This window comes from Saccopteryx bilineata, chromosome 5, assembly GCF_036850765.1.
Source record: "Saccopteryx bilineata isolate mSacBil1 chromosome 5, mSacBil1_pri_phased_curated, whole genome shotgun sequence".
Taxonomy (NCBI): domain Eukaryota; kingdom Metazoa; phylum Chordata; class Mammalia; order Chiroptera; family Emballonuridae; genus Saccopteryx; species Saccopteryx bilineata.
This window is the reverse complement of record NC_089494.1, coordinates 139,150,758-139,174,076: the sequence shown is the minus strand read 5'-3', so window position 1 is coordinate 139,174,076 and position 23,319 is coordinate 139,150,758. Positions and strand designations below refer to the sequence as shown.

Genomic DNA, 23,319 nt, shown 5'->3' with positions numbered 1-23,319 from the left:
GCTATACCACTGTTAGGAATATATCCCAAGAACACCATAGCGCTGTTGAAAAGAAGAAATGCACCCCCATGTTTATGGCAACATTGTTCATAATAGCGAAGATCTGGAAACAGCCCAAGTATCTCCGTCAGAGGACGAGTGGATTAAAAAGCTTTGGTACATATATACTATGGAATACTACTCAGCCATAAGAAATGATGACATCGGATCATTTACAACAACAGGGATTAACCTTGATAACATTATACGGAGTGAAATAAGTAAATCAGAAAAAACTAAGAACTATATGATTCCATACATAGGTGGGACATAAAAATGAGACTCAGAGACATGGACAAGAGCGTGGCGGTTATGGGGTGGGGGGGGAGGAGAGGAGGGGGTTGGGAGAGGGGAGGGCACAAAGAAAACTAGTTAGAAGGTGATGGAAGACAATTGGACTTTGGGTGATGGGAATGCAGCATAAGTAAATGTCAAAATAACCTAGAGCTGGTTATTTTGTTTTCTCTGAACATATGTGCCCTGATTTATCAATGTCACCCCATTGAAATTAATCAAGAACCAAAAAAAGAAAAATACTAAGAAATTTAAGGAAAAGAATATGATTTAATTAGAAAAAGTAAAACATTTATAATACTAATGCCCTCATGCAATTATCTTAATATTTTCTCATTGCTTTTTTTTAAAAAAAGATTTTATTTATTGATTTTAGAAGGAGAGAAGGAGGCATCAAAGAGGAACGGGGACATCCACTCATAATAGTTGCTTCTTGTATGTGCATTGACCAGGCAAGCCCATGGTTTCAAACTGGCGACCTTAGCATTCCAGGTTGATGCTTTGTCCCCTGAGCCACCACAGGTCAGGCAATATTTGCATATTGCTTTCTGAATGCAGCCATATTTTCAACATAATTGCAGTCATATTTTAAATTGCTACCTTTCTTCATCTTGTAAAAAGAGACCAGCTTACAGAGATATACACAATAGAATAAGGTAATGTTAAATAAAAACTAGTAGGCAAATAAAGAATTCAGGAGAAAAGGGGAATGGTAGGGAAAATAAGACATGAGGTAATAATAATGAGAATAGATGCTATTAGATTCTAAATGTAGGCCACAGATTTATCTTTAAATAGACACACAAAGAGGGAAATGGGATCAATTCTTAATTGATTGTGTCTAGTTGAATTTAAAAGACCAGTTGTATAGGAGAAGCAACAAATATTTTAAATCCTATAACCACAGAGAAATTTCTTTTGTTTGTCATCATAAAGAGAATATGATGGCTTCCACATCATACTGGTATCAGATGTACGCACGAGTTACATGAGGCTACTTTTTATAACATACATTTAGTGTTGGTAAATACTAGAACTAAAGTTACCATTACCATAATGCATTTTAAGAAAACATTTAAATTAATAATTCTCTTTGCTTTAGAATTTAGAAAGTCTATTTAAATGAGCTGATTATTCCTTTTGTCTTGAAAAAACCATGATAGGTAACTTTGAGTGGACTCGTTTTTCTCCTATTTGTTCTTTTGGGTAAATTTTTCTATGATGAGCAGACAATTTAAAGCATTTAATTGACTTTAGATCTAGTTATGATACTCAGGGCAACCTTCCTGTGCTGCCTTGTGATCACTAGTTCTTAGCTCTGTTCCACAGAATTATTTAGTGAGGGAATGAAAGGTTTGGCAACCAGAAATAGAGTAAGTTTAGTATAATGACTTGTGAATAGAGCACAAAATTTGAGGCCAATAAATGAAATGGATTTTAAAGATATTAACTTAAATTATACAAATTTGAGACAAATTTTCTGTAGAGTTGCTTTTATTTCTCTATACATATGTGCACACCTGCATGTGCATGCATGCTCACACACATAAGTATAGAAAGAGAAAGAAATTTATTTCCGAGACAAAGCTCAGTATTTTCCTGGTTAGACTGATTTATTTTCTCAAAGAATTACTGTATTATTTGCTAGAGAAATCACTTTTTGTCCAGAATTATGTGATTCATTAAGAAAGTAAACAATGATTGATGATGATAAAAATAATGAGATGATAAAAATATAAGCTGTGGAAGGAGAAATCAATCCCAGTAAGTTGGATATGATATTTCCAATCCGGAAATAGATGATAGATTTGATCAATTACAAAGACAGTGTACAAAATGTATCTTTTACTATTAGTAAGGAATTATCTGTGTCCTACTGTTCCTAACCAAGGATATAAGCACATTGATTTCTAAATGACCCCTTGAGATTTTGCAGTTTTTTTTTCTTTGTGGATTAACTGTACAAGATACATTTTTTTCATAAACTACTGCTTCTTGAATGTTCCATTTCTAATAGAGAACAGAGGAATTTGCAGTTATTTATTCTCTACATTTTATCTTTTTTTTCTATTATAAAGAAAAACTTGTGTTATAACATGGCTGCTGTGTGGAGTCTGGGGAGATATCTGACTATGAAACAGACTAGTTTCTGACTTTCCCTCTTATTTAGTTGGTGTGGTCTGCCGAGGCTCAGTAGGTTTTATATAAATGGGGGTAATCTTCACAATGTGGTTAATCCTTGTTTAAAAGATAAAATATTATGTACCCAATGTAGTGACATGTAAATATTATTCTCTTAAAGATTGGTAGTCATTACTGATGGTATTATTATGAAGCAAATTGACAAAAATTTTGAGCAAATTTCTTGCAAGGTTCTTATAGGCACCATATTTTTTAAAATAAGTGTTTGGTATTGCACAGAGAGAATGTTAGAAATTATTGCCTCAGAGCAAGCTGTATTCCTGATTCAATTGGATCATTCTGTCTTCTTGGCTGTTTGAAAATTTTAATAAAATTCTTTACATTTATAAATTCTCATATTATATATGTTGTAAGTTTACTTTCAAATAAATTAATTTTCTTTTATCTTGCCATTGTTGCATCAATTATATTTATATTGCTGTTGGTTAATCAATTAATAAATGATGCACAAGATTCTACTATTTGAACTAAGGGAAGGAACCTTCAGCTAAAACTAAAGAAACAAAACATCTTTAGTGGGAGGACATTGAGAGAAACCTGTGGGTCATCATCATTGAACTGGATTTTTTATCAATATTAATATCATGTCTTAATATGGTATTGTAATTATAAAAGGAGTAGAAATTCCTCTTTAAATCAACTTAGTTTGCAAGATAATTTCAGTTCATAAAACCATCTTTTTGCTGAATTTTATGAGTTTTGTTGTGACTCACTGGCCTGGCTTTGATGATGGTGAGTCATCTCATATTTTTGAGAATAAGGCTACCTGACTATCATCACTTTATCTTTGGTTGTTCAATGACTAAGAAAGTGCACAATCGCAGGTGACAAAACAGATAACAAGAAGAATATGGAAATAAAAGCCAACCTTTATCATTTGGGTCTAATCTCATCTGTCGGTCAAAGGGCCACTGATTTGTGTAGTAAAAAAGATACTACTCTAGTAGGTGTTCTATTATTGCCAAAAACTTCCTTCTTTGCCTCCTGACTAACAACATAGAAGCAAAAAAAAATTTATTACAAATTACCCAGGGTCAGTGAGTCTTTTAATGTTTTTATTTTTTACATTTTCTTTATTTCTTTAAAAATAGTTTTTATTTTTTAGTTACACTTGACTATAATATTATATCAGTTTCAGGTGTGCAACATTAGACATTTATATAATTTACAAAGTGATCACCCCAATAAGTTTAGTACTCATTTGACACCAAACATAGTTATTGCAATGATATTGACTATATTCCCTGTGCTGTACTTTACATCCCCGTGACTGCTTTTATAACTGGCAATTTGAACAGACCTTCCCCTTTTGCACCCATCCTTCCAAACCCCCTCCCATCTGGCAACCATCAGAATGTTCTGTGTGTCTATGACTTTGTTTCTGTTTTGTTTCTTCATTTATTTTGTTTTGTAAGTACAATACATAAGTAAAATCAAATGGTATTTACCTTTTCCTGTTTGACTTATTTTACTTTGCAAAATACCCTCTAGGTCTATCCATGTTGACACATGGCGAGGTTTTATTGTTTTTTTTTATGGCTGAGTCATATTCCATTGTATATGTGCACCACCTCTTTACCATTCCTCTACAGATGCACATGTAGATTACCTCCATATCCTGCCTATCGAAAAGAGTGCTGCAATGAACATAGACATGCATATGTCTTTTTGAATTAGTGTTTTGAATTTATTTGGATAAATACTCAGAAGTAGAATTGCTGTGTCCTTCTTTGTTTCTTGTTAACCTTTGTCTTAAAGTCTGTTTTGTCTAATATTATTGCTACCCCAGCTTTTTAGTTTGTTTTCATTTGCATGACATAACTTTTGCCATCTCTTTACTTTCAGTCTATGTGTGTCTGTCAATCTGAAGTGAGTCTCTTGTAAGCAGCATATATATGGATCTTGTTTTCTTAACTGTCCAGACATCCTATGTCTTTTGATTGGAGCATTTAATATGTTTAATTTAATTATATATGTATGTAGTTATTACCATTTTATATTAATATTTTTTATCATTTTTATTCATTTATTTGTTTATTAATTTACTTTAAAGACTTTATTCATTTTAGAGAGGAGAGAGAGATAGAGATAGATGAGGGGGAAGGCAGGAAGCATCAACTCCCATATGTGCCTTGACCAGGCAAGCCCAGGGTTTCAAACTGGCAACCTCAGCATTCCAGGTTGATGCTTTATCCACTGTGCCACCACAGGTCAGGCTATTCTTTCTTTTAAAGAAGACCCTTTAACAATTTTTGTAATGCTGGTTTGATGGTGATTTAGCTTTTTTTGGTCTATTGAGGTCTTTATCTGTCCTTTGATACTAATGGTAGCTTTGCTGCATAGAGTAATCTTGGTTATAGGTCCTTGCTTTTCATCACTTTGAGTTATTTCATACCAATCTCTTCTAGCCTACAAAGTTTCTGTTGAAAATCAGCTGACTGCCTTATGGGAGCTTCCTTGTAGATAATTAATTGTTTTTCTCTTGCTGAGTTTGTCTTTAACATTTGGAGTTTTAATTATGATGTGTATTATTGTGGGCCTCTTTGGTTTCATCTTTTGGGGGACTTTTGTGCTTCCTTGACTTGTATGTTTATTTCCTTCACTAGGTGAGAGAAGTTTTCCCTCATTTTTTTTTTTTTTTTACAGAGACAGAGAGAGTCAGAGAGAGGGATAAACAGGGACAAACAGGAACGGAGAGATGAGAAGCATCAATCACTGCTTTTTCGTTGCGCATTGCGACTCCTTAGTTGTTCATTGATTGCTTTCTCATATGTGCCTTGACCGTGGGCCTTCAGCAGACCAAGTAACCTCTTGCTCAAGCCAGCGACCTTGGCTCCAAGCTGATGAGCTTTGCTCAAACCAGATGAGCCCGTGCTCAAGCTGGTGACCTCGGGGTCTCAAATCTGGGTCCTCGGCATCCCAATCCGATGCTCTATTCACTGCACCACCACCTGGTCAGGTGCCCTCATTATTTCTTCAAATAGGTTTTCAACATCTTACCTTTTTTCTTTTCCTTCTGGTACCCCATGAAGTTGCTGGTTTGAGCATGGGTTCACCAGCTTGAGCACGAGGTTGCTGGCTGAGTGTGGGATCATAGACATGACCCCATGGTCGCTGGCTTGAGCCCAAGGTTGCTGGCTTGAGCCCAAGGTCACTGGCTTGAGCAAGGTTTCACTGGCTTAGCTGGAGCACCCCCGTCAGGGCATATATGAGAAAACAATCAATGAACAACTAAGGTTCCACAACTGTGAGTTGATACTTTTCATCTGTCTCCCTTCCTGTCTGTCTGTCTCTCTCACACATACACACAAAAATTTAGAGTGAATTAATATAATGACCAGGCACATAATCTATAGAAAGAAAATTAGATTTTGGGGCAAGAGACATAGATTTGAATTTCTATTTGTGTCAGTAGCTGTGTAATTTTGATTTGAGATCCCTTTCAGTGAGCTGGCATATGTATTGCATGACCAATGTCTCAGAAGTTTTTATAAAACATGCTGTGTTTTATATTGGGAATAGCCTACATAGACCTGGGAGCCACTTATATTTGGGTTAAAATCCTTATCCCAAGGGTTTTAGGTAAGACACTTTATTTCTGAACTGCAGGTTATATCTGTATAAACTGAATAAATGTGGGAATATTAGAAGAATTATTATGCCTAGCAGAGTTGTCTATTGAGATATCATTAAGTGCTAGCTAATAACAACAACAATAATAATTTGGATTATGTTCTGTTATATTAATAGGTTACATCTTCATGGACACTATTCCTATAATTTATGGTCCATGGTAAGGATTAACTCCAGATATTAGAATCTATGCTTGAATTTAGTAGTTTTAATTCTTACTTTTCTATCTTGTTTTATTACTAAGTATGTTTTTAACTTAGCAAAATTTTTACCTTAATATTGTTACTCGACAAAAAAATTTTCAGAGTAGTCCTTTAAACAGGCTTTTAAAACATTGATTTAAACTGACATCTGTGTTCTATGAACAATAGATTTTGCTATCAAATTAGCAAAGTATAGTCTAGAAAATTTTATTTATTGAAAGATAATTTAAATTAATATATCAATACATATTTTAAATCTGGAATGGAGCTTCTGATTTTCTTTTTTTTTTTCAGAGACAGAGAGAGGGATAGACAGGGACAGACAGACGGGAACGGAGAGATGAGAAGCATCAATCATTAGTTTTTCATTGCACATTGCGACACCTTAGTTTTTCATTGATTGCTCTCTCATATGTGCCTTGACCACGGGCCTTCTGCAGACTGAGTAACCCATTGCTCGAGCCAGCAGCCTTGGGTTCAAGCTGGTGAGTTTTTGCTCCAACCAGATGAGCCCGCACTCAAGGTGGCAACCTCAGGGTCTCAAACCTGGATCCTCCTCATCCCAGTCCAACGCTCTGTCCACTGCGCCACCGCCTGGTCAGGCGCTTCTGATTTTCTGAAGGGTACAAGTTTGTTCTCTTAAACAGATTAAAGTACTTTTTAATCTCATTCATTAAAAATTTTTTTTCTTTATTAGCTCTGCCAGATTCCTGGCTTTGAATTAAAAGGTGGCTTGTCCAAATCTTTGGATGAATCATAATCTTAAACATCTTGGTCTGTGTATTTCTCAGGAGTTTTGTTTCTTTTTATTTCTTAAATAAATTTTCTGTTACTAATCTACTTTTCCTACCTATGATTGAACTATTTATAAGAAGTGTGATAGTTTACTATTTTCATTTTTCTGCTCTTAGAGCCCTTAATAAGGTTGCTAAGAAGATAAAATCTCCAATCGGAAGGAGCTGTTTTCTTTTTTCTTTCTTTCTTTCTTTTTTTTTTTTAAATTATTATTAAGTGAGAGGTAGGAGACAGAGAGACAAGGATCTACCCAGTAAGCCCTCTACCTGGCAATGCTCTGCCCATCTGGGGTCACTGCTTTGGTGCTAGGCAATTGAGCTATTTTAGCACCTGAGGCAAGGCCATGGAGCCATTCTCAGTGCCTGGGGCCAAGTTGCTTGAACCATTCAAGCCATGGCTGTGGGAGGGGATCAGAGAGAGAGAGAGAGAGAGAGAGAGAGAGAAGGGAGAGAAGGGGAGGGAGAGGGGCGGAGAAGCAGATGGTTGCTTTTTCTGTGTGCCTGACCGGGAATCCACACGCTGGGCAGATGCTCAACCACTGAGCCAACCAGCCAGGGCTAGGAACTGTTTTCTTTACCCATTCATCTACTTATTTTTCTTTGGCTGGTGTTAAATGTAACTTCATGGACATACAATACTTTTATTTTTCCTAGGCTGTTTGGTCAGCAAGGATTCAAAGTTGTGTTAGCATAATTGAAAAGTTTTCTTTCATATTTGTTTAGTAAAAGCTATATCCTTCACTTGGAATAGCTGAATGTGTTTTTAGTAAAGAATTTGGGTGGAAAGTTTATTACATATTAGAGGCATTCTGTATTCGTTTTTATTACTTCTGTAACAAATTACCCACATTGAATGACTTAAAACAACAAAGATATTTTATGCTTCTATAGCTCAGAAGTCTAACACAGGCCTTCCTGGGCTAAAATCAATCTGCAGGACTGTGTTTTTTTCTGGAAGCTGTAGAGAAGAATCTGTTTTCTTGCTTTTTCCTGCTTCCACAGTCCACATACATTCCTTGGCTTGTGGCCTACTTCTTAGCTCTTTAGAACTTTGGATGTCTCTGAGCTTTTCTCCATAGCCACATCTCCTTCTGATCCTCGTCCGCCTCCCACTTTCATTTTCAAGAACACTTGTGATTATATTGTACCCTCCTGGATAATACAAGCCAACCTCTGTATTTAAAGATAAACAGTTTTGGCTATTTCATAACAACCTTAATTTCATCTGCAACTGTATTCTTCTTTACCGTGGAGTGACATTCACAGGTTCTAGGGATTAGGACATGGGCATTTGGAAGGGAAGTATTTTTCTGTTTCCCACACATTCTTAAATAAATTTTCTTTTGTTCCCTTTAAGTATAAATAGGCTAAGGAAATTTTGCCTGATAGAGATCCTCACCATAATTTACTTTCCTGAATAGATAAGAATAATTTTAATTAATATGCAAATATACCCTTTTGGTGAAAGTAGCCCATTTATTTTCTTAAATTGTTTTAATCTCCAGGTAACCCTTTTTCCTCCAAAGAGAAACATGTAAATAAAAGAAACTTTGGGGAGGCAGGAGAGACAGAGATGGTGTGACAGACTGTGAGAGAGAGAAAGAGAGAGAGTTTGTGTGTGTGTGACAGAGAGAGAGAGAGAGAATTAGACAAAAGCAGATTAAATAGCAGAAGTAAAACCAATTGAATTCATTTAGTTTTGTCCAAATGAGGCACTATCAGCTAGGACAAAGTAAAAACATCACTACCTCATTGTTTGGCCTTTTTCCGATAGAGGCTGAAACATGTGATTTGGTGGCCTCGCAGTTTATCTCCTTCAGCTATTCTTTCTGAGTTTCACTCATTTGTGTGCTATCAACGTAAGCTTTATATGACACGTACATGTAATTCTATCTTCCATTTCAATCCCTCTATATATATTATGAGAATTTAGAAAAAGATATGTGTATCTGTGAATTGGGGAGGAACTGTAGAGAAGTAATGTTCCTCAGTAACAATTTCCAATTAATGAAAACTATGTCACATAACTTATCTCTCCATTTCTAATATAAGATGGTCTGACTAGAAGACCTTTTAAGATCATAGCTCTAGGTTTAGAATTCTTGTCCTGGCTGTTCATCAGAAATGAAATAGATAATGTCCGTGTCTGGGTCCTTCCTCCAGAGACATTGATTTAATAGGTCAGATTCCTCAAATTTTATTTGAAATTAGTATTCTTTCCCAAAATAAAGATCTTCACCTGAAAGTTACAGTGAATATTAATAAGAAAAAAAATACCCGGAACGAGGGAAAAACTTAATAAGTGGATATTATTATTATTATTGCTTTGAATTACTTCTTGTTCTAGATAACTCAAATCTTATGTGTTGGGATTTTGAGGGATTTGTGAAAAATTGGAAAGACATTGATAGACTGAAGGGGGAAAATGTTGCTTGATTTTCAGAAAGTAATTGAATACAGTATTGTGTATTATAAATTGATACCTTTGGCATTGACTTTTTAGATGAGAGTCGAAAAAGATTTTTTAAATCAACATTTTTTTTTTTTTTTTGTATTTTTCTGAAGCTGGAAACGGGGAGAGACAGTCAGACAGACTCCGCATGCGCCCGACCGGGATCCACCCGGCACGCACACCAGGGGCGACGCTCTGCCCACCAGGGGGCGATGCTCTGCCCCTCCGGGGCGTCGCCCTGCCACGACCAGAGCCACTCTAGCGGCTGGGGCAGAGGCCAAGGAGCCATCCCCAGCGCCCGGGCCATCTTTGCTCCAATGGAGCCTTGGCTGCAGGAGGGGAAGAGAGAGACAGAGAGGAAGGAGGGGGGGAGGGTGGAGAAGCAAATGGGCGCTTCTCCTATGTGCCCTGGCCGGGAATCGAACCCGGGTCCCCCCTCACGCCAGGCCGACGCTCTACCGCTGAGCCAACCGGCCAGGGCCAAAATCAACATTTTTGAAATATAATTTATGTTTATAAATAAGAGATTATAAAATATCTTTTAAGATCATCTACTTTCTTTTTCTACTTTTTTATGACAGTGACAGAGAGATGGACAGATAGGGACAGACAGACAGGAAAGGAGAGAGATGAGAAGCATCAATTCTTCGTTACGGCTCCTTAGTTGTTCATTGATTGCTTTCTCTTATGTGCTTTGACCGGGAGGCTACAGCAGAGTGAGTGACCTTTGCTTAAGCTAGAGGCCTTGGGTTTAAGCCAGTGACCTTGGACTTCAAGTCAGCGACCTTGGGCTTCAAGCTAGCAACCTTTGGGCTCAAGCCAGTGATTATGATATCATGTCTATGATCCCATGCTCAAGCTGGTGTGCCTATGCTCAAGCTGGAAGAGCTTGTGCTCAAGCTGGTGACCTTGGGGTTTCAAACCTGGATCCTCTGCATTCCAGTCTGATGCTCTATCTGCTGTGCCACCACCTGGTCAGGCTAAGATCATCTACTTTCAACAATAGTACACACCTGTGTAACCACCACACATGCTAAAATATATAGAATTTTGTCTTTCAGGAAAAATTTTCTAGTATTTTTTTGCCATCGATTTCTCCCCACCCCCTGTGCCAGGCAATTACTGATCTGATTTTATCACAACAGATTTATTTTTTCTAGAAGTTTATATTAATGGAATGATATATTACATATTCTTTTGTATCTAAGCCTTCTGTTCAGTGTACTGTCTGTGAGATTGGTCTGTTTATCATATCAATCAGTAACTTGTCCTTTGATATTGCTGAGTAGTGATCCATTGGAAAACCCATAGTACTTCCTTAGCCATTCTAACTTGGCTGTAATCAGCCTCAAAACTTTGTCTCTCCTGTGGGTCTTGTTGGGAGCTTGGTCTTAGGCTTTGCTAAGTGGGGTTTAGAATACATCATACTCTTGGACAGAGGTTGACAAACTTTTTTCTCAAGTCTTCAGATAGTAAATCTTTTGGGATCTTTGAACCACATATGGTCTCTATCACATATTCTTTTATTTTTTAAACAACCCTTAAATGTGTTAAAACAATTCTTAGCTGCTAGCCATATAAAAATGCCCCCCCCCACATAGGATGTTGTTCTCAGGCTGTCAATAGGACTTCCTGTGATGATATCTATAGCTCAGCTGGCTATTATGGTCGCCACTGGGCACATGATGTTATGGAGAACAGAAGTCGGGCATGGATTTTAAAAACTATCTGTGTGTAACTTCAAGAGGAAACAAATATGTATTATACCAAAATAAGTTTGGAAAAAAATTATATAGACTACTATAATTTATTTCTTTGACTCAGTTCCTAGTCTGGTAGATAAACAAAATGTAATAATCACTGATACATAACATTAACAAAGCCTTTCATAATAGCCTCATGTCAAAATGGAGAAATTAGATTTATAGACAGAGCTGGGAAGAAAATAAATACATTAAAATGACTAAATCAGCTTCTCAAAAGATTTTGATAGCATCTTTGAAGTAATATTACCTCAAAATGTTAATACTTATTATATGAAAATTTTCTTTCTTGGCTGAAAAAATTTGTAACTAATTCTTTCTTTGTGAGTCAAAATGCTTCTCAACTTATTAAAGGCTCTGAGAAATCTTAGATTAAGTCAGTATGTTTAATTTTGTTTATTAACCTAGAAAGATGGATTAGAGTTAAAAAGAAAAATCTAAGAAGAAAAACTGTCTTTGGGTCTTTATATTATTTGCTACAAATACAGGAATAAGTGAGCAGCATGTATGTAAAGGGCTTAGGGACTTTAACCAATTACAGAGTCAGTGGAGTCCATATTGTAATTCTCTCCCCTCCTGGCAGGAAGCTTGAGCTCCACCTGTATGTGGGGTGCCTGTACACAAAGAGGTGATAATGTGTTACTTAATTCAACTGTAAATGCTGTTGGCACTTTCTAAGCAGCTTTGTATTTATTCCTTATAGTGGACTTACGAGTTTTCATGAAGAGAAAGAATGTGGCAAAAACATTTTTTTTAAAGTCACTGTAGTCAGAGAGAGCTTAGATTTGAAAATATCCAGCTTAGAAATTTAAATTCACAATTTACTTAAGTTATTTACCTTAGCAAGTGTCCTTTTCCTCTATGTCTCAGTGTCTGTAACTATAATAATACTGGAGACCATCTTATAGTATTATCCTCATGGATACCTATACTCAAGATTACAGGAAGGGTTAAGTGAGAGAAATATTTCTTTTTATACAAAACTGGCATAGCCATCTGGGAAAACTGAAGGGGTAAGATGTTTCACCTTTTGCTGAACAGTGTTTCAGATTGCTGGCTCTAGGAGAAAAGGACCAAGTTCATCTACTACTGTTAGCATCTGTATGACCTCAAACATGCTACCTAACCTCTCTGTGCCCCAGTTTTCGCATTTGTAAAATGGGAGTCATAATAGAATTTGCCTCATAAGGTTGTTGTGAGGGCTAACATGGTTAACTCACATGTGACACTTGGGCAGAGCGTGGCACATGGCTAGTGCTTGGCAGGGGTAAGCTGTTAGGATTTCAGTTTAGTCAAGTTGAAACTTACTCTTTATTGATATTCCTCCTATACTAATTCTTTTCAAACTAAAGTACATGCCTTTTCTTCAAAGCTAGAAACAGATTTATTTTGTTAACAAAACTTGTTGACATATGCCCTGGCTGGGTAGCTCAGTTGGTTAGAGCAGTGGTCCCCAACTTTTTTGGGGCCACAGACAGTTTAATGACAGAAAATATTTTCACGGACTGGCCTTTAGAGTGGGATGGATAAATGTATCACGTGACCAAGACAAACGTCAAGAGTGAGTCTTAGACAGATGTAACAGAGGGAATCTGGTCATTTTTTAAAAATAAAATATCATTCAGACTTAAATATAAATGAAATGGAAATAATGTAAGTTATTTATTCTTTCTCTGCGGATCGGTACGAAATGGCCCACAGACCGATACCGGTCTGTGGCCCGGGGGTTGGGGACCACTGGGTTAGAGCATTATCGGGACACGCCAAGGTTGAGGGTTCCATCCCTGTTCAGGGCACATACAAGAATCACCCAATGAATGCATAACTAAGTGGAACAACAAATTGATATTTCTCTCTCTTCTTTCTCCCTCTCCCACTTCCTCTTTCTCTAAAAATCAATTAAAAATTAAAAAAAAACTTGACATAAAATATTTTTTTCTCTGTGTTGACCATACTACTTTCCTAAGTTATCTAGGTATATCTACTCTTTAACTGGAAAGTTTGTCTATATATATATATATATATATATATATATATATATATATATATAATTTTTGTACTATGTTACATTAAAGCCTATTACTGTATCTTCCAGTTGGTGTGGGTTTTTTTACCCATGAATAAGTTTGTTACATATATATTGGAAATATTGTTTCACTGAGTTGTGCAAATATTCTGGATATTAACACATTCCATTAGAAAATACTTAAAAATCACATTTGTTAAAATTCCTAGTGATCTTATTAGCAAAGACTTTAATTATTGGAAAGCAGTCAAGCTTATGGTAGTAGATATAAGATTTCTAGAACTTGAACTTTGTTATCGGTAGCAAATCTTGCCAGTTGTTTTTCTTCCTGTTGGCTTTGTGCGTTTTCTAGAAAATGTTTGCCAGATATCCAATCTGAGTAACTATAATCTATCTGTCAGTTTTTCTTTTAAGGAAAATGGTGTTCCATAAAATAAGTGCTAATTCAGCTCATAGCTGAAAGAATTATGCAAGGTATTTTCCTTAAGATGAACATTATAATGTGGTGTGCAGCATAAGTCCTTTATGCATACTTCCCCTTTCATCTCAATGAATAATAAAAAGAACTGGACTCAAGGGTTGAGCTTTAATAATAATTTTTACTGCTTGATTTAGGGCATTATTAAATAAAATTGGAATTTTATTTTTCTTTTGTGCCTGACAGTGAAGTATACAGTAAATACTGGTAAATTTGATGCCATTGCCTTGCTCTATACTAAGATGCCAGAATTTAAACCCCCTGCTTCTGCACCATAGTGCAAGGATCAATGCTGTAGAAAAAGCAAGTATTAGAATTATTGTGGGGAAAGTTTTGACATTTTGAACCCCTTGAAAGAATCTTGGGAACCACCTAAGGTTTACAGACCACACTCTAAGAACCACCAATCTAATAGATTTTTCCTTTCTAATTGCATTTACTGTTGCCCCAATACAGTGTTAGATAGTGGAGGAGAAAGTGGATATCTTTATCTTTTTCCCAATCTAAAGAGAAATATCTTATGGTTCCGACTAAGGTGTATGTATTTTAGGTTAAAAAGTACATAGAAATTCTTGTTTTCTTAATTCCTTTTTAATTTGAAATAGATGTTAATTTTGCCAAAGGGTTTTTGTTTGTATGTTTTGTAACCGATACTAATACTATCACTTTTCTCAGATATTTTTTATTATGTTGTATTTCATTAATGGACTCCCTAATCTATTAATGAGTTACTGCAATAAATATCACTTGACCATGCTGTATACATATTTTAATGTAGATTTGAATGATTGGATTTAGTTTGTTAATATTTTGTCCTTGTAATGATAACAAGTAATATTGATGTATAGGTTTCTTTTCTACTGTATTTACAGATGTAGATTTTAATGTTATATTTGCTTTACACAAATAATTTAGAAAATTTTATTTATTTTTTATGTCTGGAATAATTTATGTAGCATTGGGATGCTCTGGTTTTTAAAGGTTTGGTGGAATTCTTCAGTAAAACCATCAGGGCCTAGAGCTTTGTAGTTGGGAATATCTAAATTTTTTCTATGTGTTGTAAATCTGTCTTTGTAATATTCTATCACTCATTGGGTACATTTTGTAAATGTCAACCTCTCCAATCTGAGATGCTTTCTGAAGGAAAGGCAGGGATAGTGGGTAACCCAGACCAAAACTTAAAGCTCTTAGAATCTTCATTTCCAGCTATCTGACTTGAAGCTTAATGTAAGAGTTGTCAGTGACCAAGGCAAAGTCACTCACTGACTTCTGGATGGTATATTTCTGCATATTTTCTCACAGTAAATATAACAGTGACCCCCACCAGCTGCAGCATCTTCTTGGGCACAGAATTATTCTGCACAGACCAATCAATAACGGAAACACTTGTGTACATAGTCTTCTGCAGAAACCTGAATTCTATTTGAACCTGAATCAGCCAATCAGGTAGGATGGCTCTCCTTTTTCCAATGACTTCGTGACCCACTAGGTATTTTGGTCTGACTACGTGCTCTTCCTCAGGTTGTCTCAGAGAAGCATAGATATTTTTTATATATTCACTACCATGGTTTGGGTCAGCTCCATCTTCTGCATCTACGTCGTTTACTGCAAGAATTGCATCAGAGAAAGCCTGACACAGATATTCTGCAAAGGCACAGCCAGACATTTCCACTGGGCTTGGAGAGGGAGTCGTAACCCAGATAGGCTCAGGAGAAGGTTTTTGTTCACAAACAGGCTCTGGTTCTGGCTCTGGCATCAACCCTAGCACAAGCTTAAGCACAAGCATAAGTGCCTTTTCTAGAGGCTATAATAGTTCTTTAGCAATAACTTTTCAGCAGCTAAAATTTTTACTTCTTTTTTCTGAGGCAGTATGGCCTGTGGCTGTTTACTGATTTTACTGATGTCTCCAAGAACTGTTCTTAGCCTCAGCTCAGGTTTGTAGGCGCAGCAGTGGCCATAAGCATGTGCTTTGCACTTGCCATACTGATCTTTGCCTTATTTTCTGCATTTATTTTCATGTTCTTGGTTACCCAGAGCACCATGGCTTCCTCATCCCTAGGCAGCAGCTCCATGGGCAGAAGCAGAAAATAGGAGCCCCCCCATCCAGCCAAGGACCTGAATCCAAAGCGGATCAACAGCTGTTTCTCTGCAGCGCACCTTGTAGACACATTTCTTAAGCACAGTGAGCATGATAAAGTATGGCTGTATGTACACACAGTGCAGGTGTCCTCAGGCATGTATAAGCCAATTCTTTCATGTTATAGCTGAGCCACAAGGTATTTCTTACCTTCTACATGTAGTCTAACAAGGATTCTCACTTTTCTACTTCTATAATCCTTACTAATGAACATTTAGCATTATATGTATACAGTACTTTGTGTTTGTTGTCATAGTCCACTGGGGTGCGGTAACAAAAATGCCACAGAGTAGGTACATTAAACACAGCAGAAATTTATTTCTCATTGTTCTGGAGGCTGGGAAGTCAACAATCAAGGTGCCAGCCTGGTCATGTTTTAACGAGACCCCTCTTTCTGGTTCATAGCCAGCAGATTCCTGCTGTGTCCTCACATGGAGAAAGGACCACGGGATCTCTGTGCAGTCTCCTTTATAAGAGCTCTATCCCATTTATGAGGGCTCCACCCTCAGGATCTAAGTACTTCCCAAGGCCCCACCTCCTGATTCTATCACCCTAGGATTCTAACACATGAATTCAAGGGAAACAAACACAGAAGTGCTTTTTATGACTCAGAAGAACAGCTAAGGTTAGAACCCCCCCCCCCCAATATTGAATCTTATTCAGGTACTTACAGACTGTAAACATGGAAGAAAGAGAAGCTACTTGGACCATCTGTGATTCTGGTCCTCACACTACCATGGTGTTGAACAGCTGAGCTGTTCACTTGTTAAAATGGCATCTGAAATCATGTGGACTGACTTTTCTAGTTGTAATAGTAGTTTTGGCAATTGCTGTACTCATTAGGAAGACAGCTATTGGTTTATAAATTGGCAAACTATTATGGGGTACTTAGTATGTAAATATGGCCTAAACAATTATAAAGATGTAAGTCACAAAATTCTTGCTGTTTGCATCTACACAATAATTTTTAATATTTAAATTTCATTTGGATATTATTCCTGGGATGAATCAGCATTTTGGGAATAAATTAAAATAAAAATTCTAAAACTAATGTCACACTAGCAGGATTTTTCATTCTGATTAGCTAACATGCGTAAAAAGTATAAGTAATGTTTTCAAGGTCTCAGGTGGAGGTAAGTGAATTTTATCTAATTTTTTTTGATATAACTAATTTGGAAGAGAATTATAAATATACATGTGTAGTTTACACAGTGGTATCTGTCTTGTACGTGGGTGGATTTTTTGAGAGTTTACCTGGTGCGATAGGAAGGCCTTGGACAGTATGTGTAAACCTTTTCCTAGTCCTGGCATGCTGCTAATTGTTTGGACCAGGTCAGAATACTTAACCTCTGGAGACACAAGTTTCCTTCACTGTAAAATAAAAAAGTTACAGTAGATAATCTGTAGACAATAGATACTCTCCTGCTCTTTAAGTCAGATACACAGCTTAAAGCAAGTGTTTCCATTGGTGTGAAACTGGAGAGCACTGGGTTGCATGTTTCTGTCAGGGCGCTGAGCATCGTAACAGGAGAGTATCTCCAGATAGACCGAGTGGGATTCATATTTCTAGAGAATTTTAATGACTAATAAACATTTATACTTAAGGGTTTCAAGTAAAAAGTAATATACAGTATTTTTGAATAAACATAAAGACCTCTAATAGTTTTAGACCCAATATACATATATATAGAGAGAAGAAATTAAGGAAGGGAAATTCTTTGGAATGTTATTCAAGAATTTCTCTTGCAATTATGTAAACACAAAAATTACACTGCTTTAACTTAAATTTATTTATCTTGTATTATTTGGGGTAATTTGGCGAGGAGATGGGGATGGTAGGTCATCATGGACTTGTCACAAAGAACCCTTTTAATAGGGAATGCTTCCATACCTTTGGCTATCATTTCCCCCACTGGTTCTAAGTGTAGGTGAGTGACCCCAAAGTAAGACAGTGCTTTAGACCCTTGAAACTTTACCATAAGGAGGTTTTAGTTTATGCATATTAACAGCAGCTACATAAAAAGGCCCAAGTTTTTCAAGATTTGCCTCCACTTTTCAGCTGCTCCACCTCCTCTTACAGCTGCCTGCTCTGTCTATGGAGTCTTCTGTAGAAAGACTATAGTGTGGGCTCAGACTGGCCTCACCCCACCATCCCCTCCACAAGTTGTGAGCTTAGTGGGTTGAAGAGCTGAGGTTGAATGACAATGTTATGGGAACTCCCCTGCTTTGGCTGTTGCTTGGTCAGGAGCTCAGTACAGGAAAAGTGGCCCCTCAGCCACTGCAGGATACTCCAATTTAATTTTTCCCCAGCGAGATGAGCAGCAGGGTTAGGTTGGGTGGTGCTGACAGTCCCCTCTGCAGAAGCTCTTCCAGCTGGGGTGCCCTGGTTCAGGGAGGAAGATTGAGTGAGCCTTCTCCTGGGGCTGATGGTATCCCTCCACCCAGATGGTGGCTAGGCCCCTTGACTGGGCCAAACAATATACTTCAAGGAATTTACACTTAAATGTCTGTACTCTCAGCCTCTTTCCCTTCCCCCTGTGGAATTTAGCCTAGTGGGGCAGGATATCCAGGACTTGGGTCAGCTGACAATGAAGCTCTACCTTGTCCACTGTGTGTGAGCTGCTGTGCTCACAGAGAGCAGAACTCGCTTCAACTGGTTTGGCACCTGATGAATTCTTGTGACTGGCCCTCAGCAATCTTTTTGGAACTATAAACAAACCTGAGTTTGTGGCTGCTTCCCCTAGGTTTAGGTGCATATGGGAAGGACCATACTGCACACAGAGGCGGGCTTTCATCAGCACCAGGACTAGGTGTACGTCAGCAAAAGGCCCAGGTTTCCTTAAGATTCACTTCCTGCTGCTTCTGTCTTCTGGCTGCTCATTGGGCCTGTCCTTTGAGAAAACTGTTGGTACAGTCTAGAGGCTAGAGCAATTCAGGGATTAGGACAGGTGGTGGGTGAGGCTCCTTCCCTGGGCCCCAGGTGTCAGTCTGTCCTGAATTTTTCACAAATCTCAGTAGGGTGTGGCTACTAAGAGTCTGGTAGGAGTGGCCCCTGAAACCTAGAGCTTTGCTCTGCCCATAGTCTGGAGACTTCTACTGAGTTTTCTGTGAGATGGAAGCACCAGTCATATTCTCCGGAAAGTGGGGGAAAAGCTCAATGCAACCTCAATGCAAGATAACTGAGTCACTGCCACAACCTCTGCTTTCTGGCCAAGGCTGCTTACTTCTCAGCATGGCACACTCTCCCTAGGGTGGGGTGAGAGAGTTTTTTGAGGGTGGACCAGTTGCTTTCCCGGGACCAGGCTGATGCCACATGGAGGGGACTTTCCACCCAAGGAAGATGGCAATTGTAGTATTGGAGAATAATTCAAAAAAGAAGTTCCAGTGGCTGTCCCCTCCTGCATCTCTCCTCAAGGCTACTAATTTCACACTCTCCTTGTGCAACTCTAGTCCTCTCAGCCCTCCCTCTGCTGGAGCCCAGGATAAGTGGGTGTGAATGAAACTTTCTGTATTAGCCCTTTAAGAGGGTGCCTGCATCTCCGAGATCTCCCATCTCTTTTGCAGACAGAAATCTTGTCTCTTTTCACCACCAAATGCTACCTGGGCACCTCTTTTAGGCTGTGGTGTTCTAGGCTGGGGTGCCTGGTCTGGGGCTTAAGACCCACACCTCTCAGGGAAAACCACAGCTGAGAGTCCCTTCAAACCGTCATCCTCCGCTCATTCCTGGGAGTGGGGCAGGCTTTTTCATGTCTTCTCCCTTCCTATCAGTCTCTAAGTGGCTTCTGTGACTCCTTGGTTATAGACTCCTCTTCATTTAGTCCATAGTTGATTTTTCAGGATGATTGTTCTTAAATGTAGTTATAACTCCAGTTTGGTCTTGGGAGGTGGCAATTGGAACATCTGCCTACTCCGTCACCATCTTGGAATCTCCCGTCAACACCTTTTTAATGGTTCAAGATAAAAAAGTTTCTTGTCTTGAGCTTGCAATTTTATGACTAACTTAAAAAAATTTAAATGTTAAATAAAAGAAGTCTGTGCAAAAAGCATCAAAATTGTAATCTACTGTGATTCAGTCTTGTAATTGGCTAATTTTGATATTATTCTAAGGAACATGATTGATTTTTTTTTTCAACTAATTGTTACAGCTAGAAGTAAAACACTGGCTTTCTAATTTTCAAACCAATTTCTTAAAGTATTTTATAACTTAAATTTGTGTGAAAATATCTTAACCATTCTGGTTCTATAGTCCCCATCTAAAAATGAGAGTTTGATTAAAGTATTCTCCAGATTTTTGACAGCAGATTACAATTCATACTCTCTAGGGGCTTGTAGATAAAACTGGTGGAGTCTGGTATAATTTTCTCATTATAAAACCCTTAGCAATAAAATGTCTCCCTGGTGGTCTGAAATTCCCAGTAGTAGATCTATACTATCGGGTTAAGATAACATTTCTTAAATTGTCCTTTAAAGAGTAGTAATAGGTCTTTATTTTTTTAAAAGATCTTGTCAAATATGTTAGGAAACTCTGGGTTAAATTGATTTTTTTTCTAGCTTTTCAAAACTGTTAAAACACCAGAAAGCTTTGTGACCCTATAAGGGAAATATATAGCTCATTGTTTAGCACTTAGTTGCCCAAGGCAAGTTTTTATTTTAATTTTATTTTTTTAAGTGACAGGAGGGGAGATAGACTCCTGCCTGTGCCCCAACTGGGATCCACCTGGCCACCCCTGTCTTGGGCCAATACTCAGACCAACCGAGCTATCTATATAAAATTCTAACCATACAGGTTGTTGTGATAATTAGATAGAATACATAGAAGTCTTGTGCAGTACATGGGACAGACTGAGCACTTATTAAATATTAATCATCATTATCATCCTCATTGTGAGGGTACTGGGAACTAAGAGTTTGTAGGCAGAGAAGAAGTATGGCTGAACAGGGTGTAGTGGGTGATAAAAGGAAGAAGGAAGAGCCCTAGAGATAAATTTCACAGGGTTCACAGTCTTTCCTGGAGTTAATTATGGCGTTAACTTGCCATTCTTTTTTATTTTTACACACTTAGAATCTTAATTTTTCTCCTATACCACAATGCCACTTTCAGCATTTAATTTGTTTCAGATTCGTTGAATCAACAAGTTTGTTGCATGCCCACTATGTGTGGGTAGTAGTGTAAGTAAAGTATGGCAGGTGGTTGTTAGCACTATGGAGAAATGAAAGCAGGAGAAAGTGTGGCATGAGGATGGAGCTAATTTTTAGATTTTTTTCTTCCATTATTCTCTAGAATTTTCATAGATAAGCTGGCACAAACAGAGGAAAAGGCAAAAAGGGAAGAAGAGGTGGGCAGAAGGGAGAGAATTAGGGTATAATTCTCTGATTGAAATTTAACTTTTGTTTTATTCATTCAAAAGCATGGAATGAAGAAAACCCACCTAAAGTACCTGCAAGGCCATTTTACCTTGTGCACCTGGGCACGTGTTAAAAACCTGCGTCTTGAAGCCTTGACTCAGAGTCACCCAGGCAACCTGACTTCATTGACTTCTTTAGTTTTTCCACGGCCTTAAGTATTTGCTAACGTAATGCCTCGCAAGTGGCTAATGTCTTGCTGCACTAAGCAGCATTTCTGCTGTTAGCAGTGCATCAGCAAATGATGTACCTCACAAGGGATCCATTGAATTAAATGATGCGCACTGGACTGGCTTTGGAATGAATGTCTCTCCCACTTTGGAATGACTTCACCTTCTCAGTTCCCAAGTGAAATGAAACGCTTTCCATCTGTGCTAGACTTGCATTCTGAAGGGATCTGGGGATTTATGATTCTTTGAGATTGAAGGCAGGAGCAATGAAGCACTCACCTAATGCAAATTGTCACTCTGGCTTTTATCACTGCTATTATTGATGGGATAGTTAATTGCCTGTGTACCTTGTTTTTAATTATGAGGCTTAACTGGAACTTGAAAAGTTGACAATATTACAAAAAAGTTAGAAGAGAACAAAAGAAAAGACTGAAGAGATTGACATTCAGAGTGATTTGACTGGGAATACCAAACAATTTTATCATTATTGTATTTGGGAAGATGATCAGAATCTTTAAAAATTTTGCTTTTTAAAGAAGTTTGTATATGTTAAGTTATTGCAATAAATCTATTAGTAGACTTTTATGTTAAATTTAATCTTCTAATAGTTTGGTTTCTAGGGAAGCCATTTTCTGAAACTCAAGACAAATATTTCAAAACTGACAGTAGAAACAATGTGTTCTATAGCTAATGCTAACACATTTAAAATTTGTTCTTGTAGTTTAGTTAGAGCATTGAGTCTGAGAGTTTATTCATTTGGAATGGTCCTGAATAAGAAGGCCCTAATTCCTGTCTTGATAACCAAAGAAGAGAAATGCAGACAGGACTTAGCATTATATACTAAGGAATCCTCAGAATTTTTAATCCTAAAATCCTCCTGTGACAACGTTTGGAACTGTGACTGGAGTAGAGGTCTCACAGAAATTCAGAAAGACTGAGGCTTGCTGATAAACTTTATTTATTTTAGCAGGAAATTATTTTAAAATGTCAATAATAGTACCTTATTAAATAATATGTTTCACTATGCAAATACTTGGTACCTAATGTTTGTTTTGTTTTGTTTTTACAGAGACACAGAGAGAGTCAGAGAGAGGGATAGATAGGGACAGACAGACAGAAATTGAGAAAGATGAGGAGCATTGATCATCAGTTTTTCGTTGCGACACCTTAGTTGTTCATTGATTGCTTTCTCATATGTGCCTTGACTGTGGGCCTTCAGCAGACCGAGTAATCCCTGGCTTGAGCCAGCGACCTTTGGTCCAAGCTGGTGAGCTTTGCTCGAACCAGATGAGCCCGCGCTCAAGCTGGCGACCTCGGGGTCTCGAATCTGGGACTGCCGCATCCCAGTTCGATACTCTATCCACTGCGTCACTGCCTGGTCAGGCTCTAATGTTTGTTTTGATGGACTATTTCCTTAACCTTTGAAAACCCTGAAGAATATATTGATAATATAATATAATCTTTAATGATTTCAAAGACAATATATCCAGTAACTCAATAAAAGCTATTATTAATAGTTCTTTTTGTCCACAGGAATAAAATAATTAATGTAGTATATACTAAAGAATGAATGGGATAACATTTTATATATCTTAATTTAGTAATAATTCTATATATACTATGATTACTTTCCATTTACTATCCCCAGCTCAGTGAAAATCTTTTACGAGCATTCTGCCTGGTATTTGATTGAAATGCTTTCAATTTGTTTTGTTTTGTTGTAGA

General features: G+C 37.5%; 1 protein-coding gene and 1 pseudogene across 1 annotated transcript in view; one reads left to right on the top strand and one right to left on the bottom strand.

Annotated features, from left to right (window-relative positions):
- The window catches only part of GPR158 (G protein-coupled receptor 158), a 532,888-nt gene that overhangs the window by 185,120 nt on the left and 324,449 nt on the right, over positions 1–23,319 (top strand). The gene's annotated exons all lie outside the window — the stretch shown is intronic.
- LOC136337988 (G2/mitotic-specific cyclin-B1-like) lies at positions 14,935–15,926 on the bottom strand (annotated as a pseudogene).